Source organism: Choristoneura fumiferana, chromosome 13 (assembly GCF_025370935.1).
Source record: "Choristoneura fumiferana chromosome 13, NRCan_CFum_1, whole genome shotgun sequence".
Taxonomy (NCBI): Eukaryota; Metazoa; Arthropoda; class Insecta; order Lepidoptera; family Tortricidae; genus Choristoneura; species Choristoneura fumiferana.
This window is the reverse complement of record NC_133484.1, coordinates 4,724,529-4,738,112: the sequence shown is the minus strand read 5'-3', so window position 1 is coordinate 4,738,112 and position 13,584 is coordinate 4,724,529.

Genomic DNA, 13,584 nt, shown 5'->3' with positions numbered 1-13,584 from the left:
GGTAACCAAAGCCCTGGGGCAAAAATAAACTATGACCCCAACTAAACTATTTAAAATCGTTTGTTCCGTATTCGACGTACCGTAAACTGCTTCAACTTTGCCTCTAGCCCCAACATTGCCTGATTCGAGTCGATAACTTAGCACCTTTAGGTTTTTAAACTTTTGTCTCCCCGTAATAATAATTCCTGTGTAGATAAAAGTTTAAAACCTATAAGAGTCCTAAGTTATCGACTCTAAATCAACTCGGGCAATGTTGGGGCCAGAGGGCAAAGTTGAAGCAGTTTACGGTACTCCAGATTTGTCATTTATAGTTTGTAAGTCGGGAGTCCGAGGGCCCCCTGAGCTTGGGTCCCCCGTTGGCTGCCCCGTTTAGCTCTCCGGTAGCTTCGCCGTTGCGAGCCAATCGCAAGCGAGACTAACGTCAAACGGACATCTCGATATTAACGCCATCTCGCGATATTTCGCTTGTTTAAATCCTCATTGGTCGAGCGGGTACTTCGCTGAGGGAGCGCCCGCATGATAGATGCTTCGCGCTTTCAGAGCAGTGTTACTCTATCCGATATTTGTGATACTTTGAATAATGATTACTATTATTGATCTAAATTATTTAATTTTTCACGTTTGTAGGCGAAGTAATTGTAAGAGTAAGCTATAGTTTATGTTAAGTGAATCATATACCTACAGTGTAAACGATTAAAATGTGATTAAACCTATGCGCTTGTTTTATTAGTTGGAAGTAAGGAACGCAACACAGAAAGTAAATTTTATTGAATTTTCCTTAGCTATTTTGACTATACACTGTAAAATCATCATCCCCAACATCTCGACCTATATCCGTACCACTGTAGGCCATCTCTTCCTAGAACGAGAAGACTCTTCTTAGAATGAGAGGGCTTGGGCCGCAGTTCCCACGCGGGCCTTCTTCACACACACACACACACCATTGAATTTCTTCGCAGGTGTGTGCAGGTTTCCTCGCGATTTTTTCATAGAATAGCATATTATTTGAAATTTTACACTGACCAAGATCAGGGAACGTAGAAGATGGAGGGCAGATGTGAAATGAAAGACACGTGTTCAATTTGGATAACTTTAATTTATTAATTATCTATAGAAGTTGCTCATTAATTCATAACAGAGGTACAGTTTAAGTCACACGTTGCTTCACATTCTGTTGTCCATACAGCATGTAACATTTATCAATTCCTTCTAGTTCGACGCTTGTGAAATAATGTTTTTACTAGTAATAATCAGAGGAATAGAAGTACACCAATTTTTAGTCTCCTGCTGATTATGTGCTCACGTGTTTTATATTTTAGTCAATTACGATATTCACCAGTGGAATGCAATTTGTGTAACAAATATCTGCAATAACACATTTTTATTAATAATTAACTCGAGCGGTTCGTTAGGGTGACTCTTAAATGGTGAACAGGTTTTTTTCTCACTCTGTACATAGCAGATTAAACACTTGTACGTAATAAAATGCAAAAATCTGTATGTAAATGTTTTTTTAAATAAATGTCAAATCTGAGTAATTTCATCCACCGAACTTGTCATATAGAATGGGATGACCATCAGTGGCCATTTTTCTTAATGAAAATCAACTAACAATAATAAATTAAAGCTTGTTTTCTTTAGAAGCTAATAAACTGAATTTGCCTAGAAATGCTACATTACCATAATTTTTGTTCACCACTCAGGAGTCACCCTGTAGACTGAATCGAAACAATATGCACGTCTCTTTAACCATATAGGCGCCTCGCGCTTTTAGCTGTCGTGGCATTTCTATTCCTCTTATTACTTGTTGAGTGTATTTAAAATAATTACAGGGGGCTGATTCACCACACATTGATTAACTTTAACTGACGGATAAATGTGATGCTTTCTCCGTCTATTCGAACAAAACAAACAGAGACAGCATCACATTTATCCGTCAAGTAAATTTAATCAATGGATGCTGAAACGGGGGCCTACTCGTAAGTAAGCTCCAAGTAAACGACGAGCTCTTACAAATGGTTATAGTTAAATATAGTTCTTACTACAATAGAACACCTCGCAGGACTTTATAAGGCTACTTAACGCGAATTGGAATGTACCATCAGCCAAATAATTGTGTGGTCTACCACCCTAAAGTTGATAATCGTTTGCATGTCATAAAACAATAAGGCCAATAGACGTGTCTGTCAACTTGAAAGTTAGACTTTAGCGACATATTCATTTGATAGCAACTTGTTTAGAAATTGATAGACCACTTATTTGGCTGATGGTACCTTTAGGCCGTTGAAATAAGGTATATTTGTTTGGCTTAAAGGTCTTGTTACCAAGCCATAATCTAAAAAAAAAGGTATATTTGAGCAAGAGCGAGCCTGCAGGGCTACTACGACATTCGAAAATCAAAGTTCGTATCGTACCGTCCCGCCGACACTTAAGCTACTGTTACACATGCTCGTTACTAGCATGCTTATGAGCATGCCACTAATGAGTATGCTTATGGACTGTTTACATTTGCTAGCAATAAGCATGCTAATTTTGAGTAGGTATGCTCCTAAATGAGCATGCTCAAAACAAACACTCCGATACACATGCCTTTTGATAGCATGCTCCTATCAGTTCACAGTCAGTGTTGCCACGGCAATTACCGTGTTCTACGGCTTTCAGGCCAAAAAATCTCAAAATCCACGGCCTACGGCTGCAACCCTGTGGCCGTTACGGCTTTTCGCAAATTCAAGGGTAATAAATTAATTAATTTATAACAAATTCACTTTTAGTAACTTTTTGATTGCAACTCTCGTGGCACTACCAATACTAGCATGCCTATTTAAGCATTCTGTCTTGTAGCTAATTTTGTGTGACTTTCCGTAATTTCACTCTTCTGTGGCCCGGCGGAAGACCAGTGCTGGTTTTCAACCAGCGGTATGCTGAGCCGGGACCTTTTTATAGCGGCAACACTTCTTATTATATTTTTTTCTAACCTGTGTAATGTGTCACTGCTGTTATAAATAATTTTCTTTCTTAAATGGACCTCTCGATACTAACGCCATCTAGCGATATTTCGCCGGTCCCTCATTGACACTAATAATTAGTGTACTCGTATTAGTGTACAATACGGTATTTGACTATTTTGTATATGTTTTATAAATGAAAAGTACACAATGCCTGTTATCGAATAGAAAAACAATTTTTAAGCTACCTTTACAAATAACAAAGTTATAAAGGTTTGAAATTCAAGATTAGACAGAGAAAGACATACTGGCATGTGACGTCACACGCCAGTACCGCCATACTTGCTGCATAGAAAAAAGCGTTTGTGAAAGAGACAGGTAGGTATATAGATTTTTCAAAAAAACACTATAAATCCAATTTTCAACCGATTTAAATTTTCTCCTCGCTAAACACAATCTTTATATCTATATTTTCATAATCATAATAAGATATGGCAAAATCAGGAGTTGTCAAATACCGTATTATTGTACTCATAGTGTTCGGCGTACAAGCGACATCACGGACATACGACAAAATCTAATAATCAGGAAAAAAATGCGCGGAATCATTTTGACTCATGAATTCTAGGAGCGCTTATCGCTCTAATGGATGGCAGGCCGTGTAGAACTTAGTTTCGCTTTACTTCTAAGTATTGTGGAAGACCCTAAACAGACTCTGATTGTGCTACAGTGGCGTGTAGTGAACATTTTTCTTAGGCAACTCGGAGAGTGAGAGACGCGTGAGTTAGGTGCGCGTGAGTTAGGTGCGCGTGAGTTAGGTAGATGCAACTGTTCGCATTAAGTATAGGTTCACAAGTTTCGCCATGAGGACTTGTTGTCATGTAACAAGTTTAGGCACCTCGGTGGGCTCGAGTTGGTACGGCGTCACGCCACTGTGCAACGACAACGAAAAAGAAAGTCAACAGTAAACTTGAGTGAAATAGCTGCCCTATGTATGTCCAAGTCATGCCTTTCTTGATATCTTGGTATAAACAACGAAAGAAGACATGTATAATAATAATTAATAATAGTAATAATATAATTAGGTACGTAATATAACTGCCAAGCTTGCGGAAAACTATACTTTAACAAGTTCGTATGTGGCACTGTCGCAGGGAGCCTCTGGTGTACTTATCATTTTTTTTTTATAATTGCGGCAAATTCTGACTGCGACAGGGTTATACAGAGTGTCACGCATAAGCTTGGTAAAATATTTAACAACTATAGGTACTAGCAAAGTTATATTGTAAAGAGATGAAAATGTACTTCTGTTTTTAGAATTTGCATAAATGTTATATAATTTGTGCAAATAATTTTAATAGAAATAGATTAAATACAAAATAAATAACAGTATAATGTTTATGTCATTTGATGATTTTATCACAATGGTTCTTATATCTATAAAAAATATAGATAGTGCCACGAGAGTTGTAGTGAATGATCACACACACAGCTACAAAAATAACTGAATGTGCAGAAGGAGAATGAATGAAGTGAATGAGTAAATGTCAAAATCCTGCTGTCATTACACGACATGTTGTAGCTGTGTGTGTAATCATTAACTTCAACTCTCGTGGCACTACCTAAACTCTATTTCAATAGAATCTAACAATCCTGTAGACACTTCCAGCCATCTAATATGAACACCTGGTTGCCTAGATAGGTCTTGGTGATGTGACTATTAACAGAGACGTACATAATTAAGTGTGCCCACGTTAGTGTCTTAAATGTCTAGAAAATTGTCAGAATCATTGAAATGTAGTTTATACTAGGAGTAAAAGTAAACTCGCGAAAGATGCGGTCAGAGGCATAAATATATCTTTGAATACAATTTTGCAATAGAGTACTGGCTAATACATGTTTTTGATGTCTTTAGTTTATTTTTTGTGTACAAAAAGAAACCATCTTAGGAAGTAAAAATTACACGACAACACAATATATAGGTAACCTAAAATGGTCAAATTCAATTCAATAAAATAAGAAAATTTTATTAACACGAATGCATTTTTCAAATATAAATCTACCTACGTACTAAAATTCAAAATATTGTCCAACACTATATCCCTGTTAAAAAAATATTTTTCCTGTAATGAACCAAGAACCTTATGCACATGGACGTAGGTATCTTTTACATTGTACTAGCTGACAGATATTCAACATTGGCGTTTAAAACATTTTAGAAGATCCCTCCGCAAATAATATATATTTATGTTTAGTTGCAGGTTAAGGTATACCGTAGGCGACAGGCTAGCAACCTGTCACTATTGTACCGTTTTTGTCAAACTTAAAACCTAAAATTGCTAAGGGTGGCTCCGAAGCGGTAACGTTTCGTGTGCTCTGCCTACCTCATTTGGGAATAGAGGCGTGATGTTTGTGTGTGCAGCAAAACTGGATCACATAAGTGATGGTTGATGGAAGTCTAGCGAAATACTAAATATTATAGTGTACACCTAGCATCATGAAATAAATTTGAAAATCCAACATTCAGTCGACAAGCAACTCACTCAACCATTCACTTTGGCATAAGCATATCATAAAGTCTAAAAGGCTCACATTCGATTCGATTTAAATGTTCAATATAGTGCGAAATCAACGACGATGTGACGAAACCATGCTAATATCTTCAAGAGGATGAATTTCAAGGAATAGAAGATATTAAATAGCTTCATCATCATCATCATCACAGCCTGTACACGTGCCACTGCTGGGCACAGGCCTCCTCTCAGAAGAAGAGGGCTTGGGCCGTAGTTCCCACGCGGGCCCAGAGCGAATTGGGAACAGACTCCATTGAATTGCTTTGTAAGTTTGTGCAGGTTTCCTCATGAAGTTAGAGAGAGAAAGCTTGTTGCACTAAAAGTACGTGTCCAATATTTTCTCACAATGTATCTGAAAGTCTAATTTTTTTTAGGACAATAGCCTGTTAGCTAGTAACCCACTGAGAGCGGAGGCGGAGCGCTGCGGCGCGGCGCTACCGGTTGTAATATTCGAGCTAACATGAAAGAGGCCACACAGAATACCGCGCCACTGGGTCACTGGGTTTCAAGCTATTAAGCCTGCGACTTGCTTCAAGTACAGCCAAGAGCATAACCATATAGGTATTAAATAACCATGTAGGTCAAAAATATTTATACACCTTTATGCCACTAATCATTCATAATCATAAGGTATACAATATTTGACGCTAGGTTAAGGCTGTATAGATATTTATGCCCTCGACTGTACATAGTTATATATGAAACTAAAATGGCGCTCTTTAGATGATCGGCGTTATGAGCACAACAAGTCTAGTAGTTAAGTCTGTACGTTTTCTACCTGTCAGTCAGTAAGATAGGTACTGTTTTAAAGGTGCGACCACACCGCTGCTTAAAAAACGGCGACGGTATGCGCACCGTTTTTTTTGCATGCTTTCCACACCGCTGCTTAAAATACGCAAATGGTGCGGAATCGCAGTGACTTGCCGTAAACGTCACGGCTTTTGTTTTTTTTTTTTTATTCGACTGGATGGCAAACGAGCAAGTGGGTCTCCTGATGGTAAGAGATCACCGCCGCCCATAAACATCTGCAATACCAGGGGTATTGCAGATGCGTTGCCAACCTAGAGGCCTAAGATGGTATACCTCAAGTGCCAGTAATTTCACCGGCTGTCTTACTCTCCACGCCGAAACACAACAATGCAAGCACTGCTGCTTGTTTGGTAAAGACCTGACGTTTACGGCACGTCACTGCGATTCCGTATTTTAAGCAGCGGTGTGGAGAGCATGCGATAAAAAAGGTGCGCATACGGTGCGTCACTGCGATTCCGTGCCGTCACCGTTTTTCAAGCAGCGGATTGGTCGCACCTTTAAAGCTCATAAGATTTTTGAACTCCTTCCCATTTTTCATTCATATCTAAATTTGTAACAAGGTTGGTCGTCTCCATTGTGGTGCTTCGAATAGATTACCGCGTTAAGATTTTATTATATTACTTATTGTAATGTTAAATGAAAAGGGCAATATTATTATAGACACAGTCATGTAATGATGCCTTAGCAATTTAAAATTGGTATTTACTGGTTTTGGCATACTTGGGTAATTGTCTTAACAATATTTATTTACATAAAGTTACTTTTGCTAGTTTTTAAATTTTCAGATAAAAATCTCATTTCATTCTGTGTGTATGTGATTCTGTAATCACCTCGCGAGATAAGTTTTATCTGATAATCTAATAAATAAAAATGAATCGTAAAATGTGTTGCTAAGCGCAAAACTCGAGAACGGCTGGACCAATTCAGCTATTTTTTTTTTTCATATCATCGTTAAAGTCTAGGGAAGGTTTTTATGAGAGAAAAAACTGGAAAAATTGCTGGGAAAAAGAAAATGCGAGTATGGAAGTGCGGTAATTAATGCATCACCTGTGGGTTTTAGTAAAATGCGGAGTGATGCGAATGTTTGCTACTCAATTTTATTTAGGCGTTTTGTTTTATTAATCCCCCTTTTGCATTTGCATGCTTGCTTGCTTGGCTGGAAGATGTTTGGACCTATAGTGTCTGAAATAGGGACGTTTTCTTCCATTTTTTTTCGTACACTACTTTTTTCGTTTAAAGTGGAACGAAGATTGCCGAGTAAATGAGTTTTATGACATGAGTACCTTAATACTACCTACTAAATAATAACAAAAACAAATTTAAATGAACTAAAATAATTTACTTGCTCACCCGCGACCTTACGAGTGTAGTGTGGTGGTGGGATGGATGGGTTTGTGTGATTTGTGTGTGTTCTTACAGTGTGGAGGTGGATGAACTGCATGAACACGCATATTTTGCATAAGCTTAGCTATCGTAAGGTCGCGTGTGAGCAAGGAAATTATTTTAGTTCATTGATATGGACCTCCGCAAAGTAACGCCTGATTCAATAAATTATTTAAAAACAAATTTGTTTACGTTCCTCAATTTACATTGACTGGTTGATTTTATTTGTGTTTTGATTTAATCTAATTTATACCGAAGCAATTTGGGTCGAAGAACTCGAAATGCTACAAACCAAGCTAATTATCAGAGTAATCGAACAGCCCAGCAACGTCAAGAGCGAAATGAAATTGAAAGGATTCGGATAGCACAAACCAGTGCAGAGCGTAATGAGCTGAATGCAGCTAATAATGTTGTAAGTTTCAATCGAGCTGCTTTCAATTACAATGTTACAATTGACTACAGTGCCTGCCTACCAATGCGTTGCTATTGGATCTATGAACTCAGTTTGCCCATATTGTAAGGCATTGAAGTACAAAAATGAAGGCTGGATTGTGTTGCGAAATAATAAAAGTATAAATTAAGTACCGAAATTTCTGAATATTATATATATTATTTATATATTTAAAGTACCCAAAAAAATCTGTTTTGAATATATTAGGTAGTGAAAATTAATAATTTCATCATATGCGGCATCATCACCAGAATTTAATTATAACAGATAAGTTTTCTACATCATTATATTTAGATAGCCTAGATTTCTGTAGACTTGCTTGCTTCCATGCTCGCTTGCATGCTTGCTTGCTGGCTTGCATACTCGCTTGCTTGCTTTCTTGCATGCTTGCTTGCATGCCAGCTTGCATGCTTGCTTGCTTGCTTGCATACTCGCTGGCTTGCTTTCTTGCATGCTGGCTTGCATGCTTGCTAGCATGCAAGCTTGGTTACACGCTTCCATGTTCGCTAGCGTGCATGCTTGCTTGCATTCTTGCATGCCTGCTTGCATGCTTGGTTACATGCTTCCATGTTCGCTAGCGTGCATGCTTTCTTGCATGCTTGCTTGCATGCATGCTTGGTAACATGCCTCCATGTTCGCTAGCGTGCATGCTTGCTTGCATGCTTGCTTGCATTCTTGCATGCCTGCTTGCATGATTGGTTAATGCTTCCATGTTCGCTAGCGTGCATGCTTGCTTGCATGCATGCTTGGTACATGCTTCCATGTTCGCTAGCGTGCATTCTTTCTTGCATGCTTGCTTGCATGCATGGCTTACATGCCTCCATGTTCGCTAGCGTGCATGCTTGTTGCATCTTGCTTGCATTTCTTGCTGCCTGCTTGCATGATTGGTTACATGCTTCCATGTTCGCTAGCGTGCATGCTTGCTTCTTGCATGCTTGGTTACATGCTTCCATGTTCGCTTAGCGCTGCATTCTTTCTTGCATGCTTGCTTGCATGCATGCTTGGTAACATGCCTCCATGTTCGCTAGCGTGCATGCTTGCTTGCATGCTTGCTTGCATTCTTGCATGCCTGCTTGCATGATTGGTTACATGCTTCCATGTTCGCTAGCGTGCATGCTTGCTTGCATGCATGCTGGTTACATGCTTCCGTATTCGCTAGCGTGCATGCTTTCTTGCATGCTTGCTTGCATGCTTGCATGCCTGCTTCCAAGCTTGCATGCCTGCTTCCAAGCTTGCTTGCATGCTTGCTTGCATTCTTGCATGCCTGCTTGCATGCTTGGTTACATGCTTCCATGTTATCTAGCGTGCATGCTTTCTTGCATGCTTGCTTGCATGCATGCTGTGGTAACATGCCTCCATGTTCGCTAGCGTGCATGATTGGTTACATGCTTCCATGTTCGCTAGCGTGCATGCTTGCTTGCATGCTTGCTTGCATGCATGCTTGGTTACATGCTTCCATGTTCGCTAGCGTGCATGCTTGCTTGCATGCATGCTTGGTTACATGCTTCCATGTTCGCTAGCGTGCATGCTTGCTTGCATGCATGCTTGTTACATGCTTCCATGTTCGCTAGCGTGCATGCTTGCTTGCATGCATGCTTGGTAACATGCTTCCATGTGCTAGCGTGCATGCTTTCTTGCATGCTTGCTTGCATGCATGCTGGGAACATGCCTCCATGTTCGCTAGCGTGCATGATTGGTTACATGCTTCCATGTTCGCTAGCGTGCATGCTTGCTTGCATGCTTGCTTGCATGCATGCTTGGTTACATGCTTCCATGTTCGCTAGCGTGCTGCTTGCTTGCATGCATGCTTGGTTACATGCTTCCATGTTCGCTAGCGTGTATGCTTTCTTGCATGCTTGCTTGCATGCTTGCATGCCCGCTTCCAAGCTTGCATGCCTGCCTTCCAAGCTTGCTTGCATGCATGCTTGGTAACATGCCTCCATGTTCGCTAGCGCGCATGCTTGCTTGCATGCTTGCTTGAATTCTTGCATGCCTGCTTGCATGATTGGTTACATGCTTCCATGTTCGCTAGCGTGCATGCTTGCTTGCATGCTTGCTTGCATGCATGCTTGTTACATGCTTCCATGTTCGCTAGCGTGCATGCTTTCTTGCATGCTTGCTTGCATGCTTGCATGCCTGCTTCCAAGCTTGCATGCCTGCTTCCAAGCTTGCTTGCATGCATGCTTGGTAACATGCCTCCATGTTCGCTAGCGTGCATGCTTGCTTGCATGCTTGCTTGCATGTTTGCTTGCATGCTTGCTTGCATGCTTGCTTGCATGCTTGCATGCATGCTTGCTTGCATGTTTGCTTGCATCTTGCTTGCATGCTTGCTTGCATGCTTGCTTGCATGCTTGCTTGCATGCTTGCTTGCATGCTGCGTTGAATACATGCTTCCTTGCGTGCTCGCTTGCATGCATTGTTACTTGCATACATACTTGCTTGCATACTTGGTTGCATGCTGCTTGCATGCTCGCTTGCGTGCATGGTTACTTGCATACTGGCTTGCATGCATGCTTGCTCTCGCTTGCGTGCTGCATTGATTCCTCACTTAAAAAAAAGTACATGGCTAATAAGGTAACACAATATTAATTGATTTTAAGGCAGAATAAGTTTCGGGGCAGCTAATTGAATAAATAAATACAACTTGGAGGAATTCAGAAAGCTCTTATCTATTGATACTATAGGTACGTGAAATCAATAATTTAATAAAAAATCTCATCAAAATGCTTTTTAATTCATTACCTATAAAAATGACATTATATACAAAATATAATATTAACAAATTTTTAAATCAGTACAATTTTATGGAATAAAATAGGGCACCGTATGACGTATAAAATACATAAGGTCGTATCGTACAGTCATCTACATATTTTTTTATCAGAGCATAAGATTTGCCAGAGGCAGATATCTTAAGCATCTATTGCACAGTAGGTGTTTCACTAATATCTAACCAAAACATATATTTACAAATTATTCGTTCCACAAGTGTTTCATTTGGCCAAATGCATTTTGTTCTGAAAATGTAAATATTTCAGGATTTTTATAAAACTAATCTAACCTATAGGGTTCTACACAATGGTCTTGAAATAAATCCTGAAAAGTTCAGTTTCAGAATAAAATTGGCCAAATGAAATATTTATGAAACAAATAATTTGTAAATGGTGAAACGAAAGGATACCACAGTACTCGTGGGTTCCTAAAATATCTGCTTTCAATAGATGCTATGCTATCTATACCTGGATCAATACATTCGAGTATGTACAATTATAGTACAACACGCTGAGATAGCTGTAAATCAAATAGTCAGCATCAACGGTAGCTGAGAACTTTTATACTTTATTGTATTTTTATATTCTAAATACTGTAACTAGAACACATCCATACTATTATAAATGCGAACGTGTGTGTGTTTGTATGTTTGCTGTCTTTCACGTCGGCATTTTCGGCATAGAGATAATTTATGGGCCCGAGAGTGACGTTGGCCATTTTATCCTGGAAAATGCACAGTTTCCAAAGGAACAGCGCGCGATAACCGAACTCCACGCGGGCGAAGCCGCGGGCAAAAGCTAGTTGAAAATATAAAAGACTTTCAGTCAGTCGGCGATCGAACCAGGGACTTCGTCAGTCGTGTACCGAAACCTTGGGGTCTTCCCATATCTATCGACGCGTAATCGGCAATAGCTGATAGAAAAAAGCCTTATGTCTACGCAATAAGAGTGAAAAAGACTTCTACGCGTCGGCAGGAGCCGAACTATTAATTTTTAGCTTTTTGCTTTAGCTTTAACTTTGAAAATCAGTTATTTTACAGCGCCCCCCATTTTTTTCACTCTAAAAACCTCAATAACATATTAGTCTCGCCTAATGAAGGCACAAAGGTTCTTCTGGGCCCTTATTGCCGCCCCCCTCTAAGCCTCCAGCGCCCACAAGGGGGCGTTATTGCCCACTTTGGGAAAGACTGTTTTAGCTCTTATTGCGGGGACATAGAGGTAATATGTCTATTGGCTTTTGCCGATTCCGCGTCGAGAGATGTACGGGGACCCTTACACTAATCCAAGCTTAATTTTCACTACGAAAAGTCCAAATGTGTTCTCGACAGTTATTATTATAAATGTATACATATTTTTGTCACTATGAAATAAAGTGAGAAGATCAAATAAATAAGCAACCTGAGATATTTATGCATAGGAAAAATTCATGTCTAGATTCCTGTCCAGCGGTGCTTAGGGGTTATAGCACGCAGCACGGATTGCTGAGGACCTGGGTTCGATTCCCAGCGCTGGTCTCTTTTTCTGGTTTTTCTGTGCATCCATGTCTCAGTTTGTATTTTCGATATGAGAAGATCAAGTGATCAGCTACTTTTGACGTTGACTGTACAGTGCCCGAACTTAGGCCTTGCTACGGGAACAATTTGAAAGCAAATAATCAAAAATACTAGCGCCATCGTAATATTTCGCTTTCGAATATTTTTGATTTATATACATATATTTTAACGTTCGCTTACCTCCCTTATCAAAATAAACTACTAAAAACTAAAGCCTGTGAGAAACTTGCAGTCAGTTAATTATTGACCGAGCGGGTGCGAAGGGTCTTTGTTCCAGCTTGAGCATAAATACTTTCGAATCTTTGTCGGGCGGTTTCAGACTAGCGTTTTATACGCGCGTATAAGCTCGTTTTAAAAAGCGCGTGTACGCGCGCACCGGTGCGGTTTTGTTTTCTTCGAGCGTTAACTTGATGCGCATAAGCGCGTATAAGCGCGAGCTGCGAGCGAGCGATCCTTTAGATCAAACCCGAGCAATCACGCAGGAATGAGCGCGTACACGCGTGATCGATTGAATGTAGAGCGCGTGTAAGCGCGTATGCCAAAAACGAGCGTATACGCGCAGAAAAAAAAACGCTAGCCTGAAAGCCCTACAAATCTCATTTATCAACGATTTTTTTTGAAGTTTCTGAAATAGTGGAGCCGTGCGAGTTAAGCTGTTCGAAATTTAATATTTCTGAGATGACTATTGGCATTCAGATACTAGGATTGGTTTAAATATAAGATAGGTACATCGTATTATTTCTAATTCTTCGTACACGTTTTGGTAGTTTGTTTTGCTAAGGGTTTAAATACATTAGAAATTTCGACTCTAGTTTTGTCTAGCTACCAACACGGTAAGCACAAACCGCCGCAACTCGGTTTGTCGCTATCTATCCCGTTTTTTAACCAGCTGACCAACAATCTATACCTAAATGGCTCAAGTTTGGAATGGAGAACAAAACACATTAAGCTACGTTTATCACTAAAAGCTAGTCACAGCAACTTGTGCTTGCCGCTTCAGTTAGCTAAATAATTGCAATCTTGAACCAAGCAAATAGGTGATTATCACTTTGTCTAAAAAGCAGCTGGTCTAAGTAGCAATTGCTTTAGACCACTTGG